The following is a 2,697-nucleotide window of genomic DNA, read 5'->3' as shown; positions in this document are numbered from 1 at the left end:
TAAGGATCACTAGTGGTGCAATAGGATAAACACTGGGCTGCTAACCACAAGGTCAGCAGTTCAAAACCACCAGTCTCTTCACAGTTGGAAATCCTATACAGGGTCTCTATAAGTCAGAACCACCTCAACAGCACCTAACTACAGTAACAATGTACAGAAGCACACTGCCACATCCTTCTCCTGCGAAGCAGCTAGTGGATTTGAAATACCAACCTTTCAGTGAACAACTTCCTGCGCTGGAAGGAATTTGACTTCAATTTATAGAATCTCTATGAGTCAGAGTTGATGGCAGTGGGTTTAGTTTGGGGTATAAAGATTTATCCAGATAAAATACAGGGGGCAGGGCTTGATGGTGAACTAGGGAGGAAGGCTGTGTAGACCTCCACTAGTGGTAACATGGAATACTGGACAAAACAGTTTAAAAGGATAGTCCCAGAACTCTGAACTTCATATAAAGGGATATGTAGTATAACTGAAAGCTTACCACAAGTGATTTGGAGCAGAGGCCAGAAAGAAGGTATTTCCTGATTTACAATGGCCATTGAGTCCCGGTACAGCCATTTTGAATGGGAAGAAGCAGATACAAGGTCAAGAGAGCACTCCCACCACAGAGAGCTGACTGATCAGAAATAAGGTGCAGAAATATTTTTCATTCTTTTATTATCTTTTGTCTGTCCACCTATACACTGGGGACTAAAGGGAATACATGAGAGAGTGAACACCCCCAGGGAAGGTTCTACTATGCACGCGCATGTGTCTGCACAGCAAGGACTGCTGGGTGCAGAATTGAATAAGTAGAAGGAGTCAATGGGAAGAGCTTGCAACAGGAATATCTCCCAAAACAGGTCTGGCCCGCCCTGGACTGGTTCTTATACTAGGAGAAACACCTAAACAGACTTGAAGGGAGATAAGAGAGGCAAGAAAGGAGAAAAAAGGCCAAAAACAAAGCTTTGAGTTACATTCCAAGGTGCAGTGGGAACATTTTGAAATTTGTCAGGCAGCTTTGAAGGCAAGAAGCCAAAAAAGGAGTGTTAAAGTCTTAAACATATCAAAATATGAGTTTTTTTTCCTGCAATTTTGGACTTTTATTGTCCAGGCCAGTTTTTGGGCCCCCTTTTATCTTGTGGGAGTTCTTTATCTCCTTGCCTTACCCAACAAGAGACAGTAATTGTGGTCATACAGCCAAGCTACAATTCCATCCTATAAAATCCCGACATCTGGGACAAACCCAATGCCATCTGCTATCCACCAGAAGAGCATAAAGAATCAACACCTACTAAAACCACTGAGTCTAATACTAGAGAAGCCATCTCTCCTGATCACATGTACCAGGAGGCAATCAGAGAGCTTAGGAATATACCAACATACATTCACCTAATTATTGAAAATATAGCACCATCACAATGTCTAGAAAATGTCTGCTCATGGCCAGAAACAAGACAGTAGCTCAAACATATGAGCTGGAGGTAGACTTAGAATTTCTATTGGAATGAGTGTAGGCTTTGGAATTGCCACATAAGGAATTCAGGAGAATGATATTGAGATGCATCTAAATGTCCCACAAAAAGATTGAGGAAAATAAGGAAGAAATCAGAAAGTGCCACAGTAACCATCAAATAAGATAGAAATAGCATTGGAAAAAACTCAAAACCTGCAAAAAGATTTAGATGATTAATACTAAAATATCAGAAATGGACTGTACACTGAAAAGGCAAAGGAGTAGAATTGAAGCGACGGAAGCCAGAATCAGCAAGGTTGAAGGCAAATTTCTCAATACTGCTAAGATAAAAGAGCAAGCAGAAAAAACCCTCACAAAAATCTGAACAAAGACTAAAGATTTGTATGGGACAACATGAAGAGGCGTGACCTATGTGTGATTGGAGTCCCAGAGCAGGAAGTATCACAGAAAACCACAGAGGAGATAGTCAAAGAGCTGGTGAAAGAAAATTTCCTGAAGAATGAGAAGATAAGCATTCAAGGAGCTGAACAAACCTCATATAGGATACACCAAAAGAAAATCATCAAAACATATCATAATCGAATTCTCCAAAATCAAAGTCAAGGAAAGAATCCTGAGAGCAGCTAGGGGGAAAAAGAAGTGTTACCCAAAAAAGCAAGCGAATAAGATTAAACTCTGATTTCTCAGCAGAATCCATGCAAGCAAAAGGGCAATGGGGAGACATATACAAAACCCTGAAAGAAAAAAACAACAACACAAAGAATCATTTACCTAGCAAAGTTGTCAATCAACTATGATGGTGTAATCAAAACATTGTAAAAGCCAAGCCAGTGCTTCAAAGCGTCCTAGAGGGGAGTTCTTTGGATTGAGAACTAACAAGAACAAACAACAACCAGAGATTGACATATGTGGGAATACCACCTGGAATTCACAGTTGAGAGATGAAAGAGTCCAGAGCAGAGCAATATCAAGAATGACACCAGAGGATCTGGGAGAGATCTATAATAATAAAAAACTACAATCAAAAATAAGGGAAAAACATAGGAACAGACATCTAGGTGGTGAGGAGGTCAGGTAGATTTCAGGATAAATGACTTTTAAATGTTAGAAAAAGTTATTATAGGATAACCTCAAAGAAAATTAATACTTCACAACATATCAAGAAAAGGACAATTTTAAACTATGAAGGAAACATTAAAACTCTGAAGAAAGTGACAAGAAAAAGCACACACAAAAAG

This window comes from Chrysochloris asiatica, unplaced genomic scaffold, assembly GCF_000296735.1.
Source record: "Chrysochloris asiatica unplaced genomic scaffold, ChrAsi1.0 scaffold00142, whole genome shotgun sequence".
Taxonomy (NCBI): Eukaryota; Metazoa; Chordata; class Mammalia; order Afrosoricida; family Chrysochloridae; genus Chrysochloris; species Chrysochloris asiatica.
The sequence above is the reverse complement of the archived record's forward strand: the minus strand, read 5'-3'. Positions refer to the sequence as shown.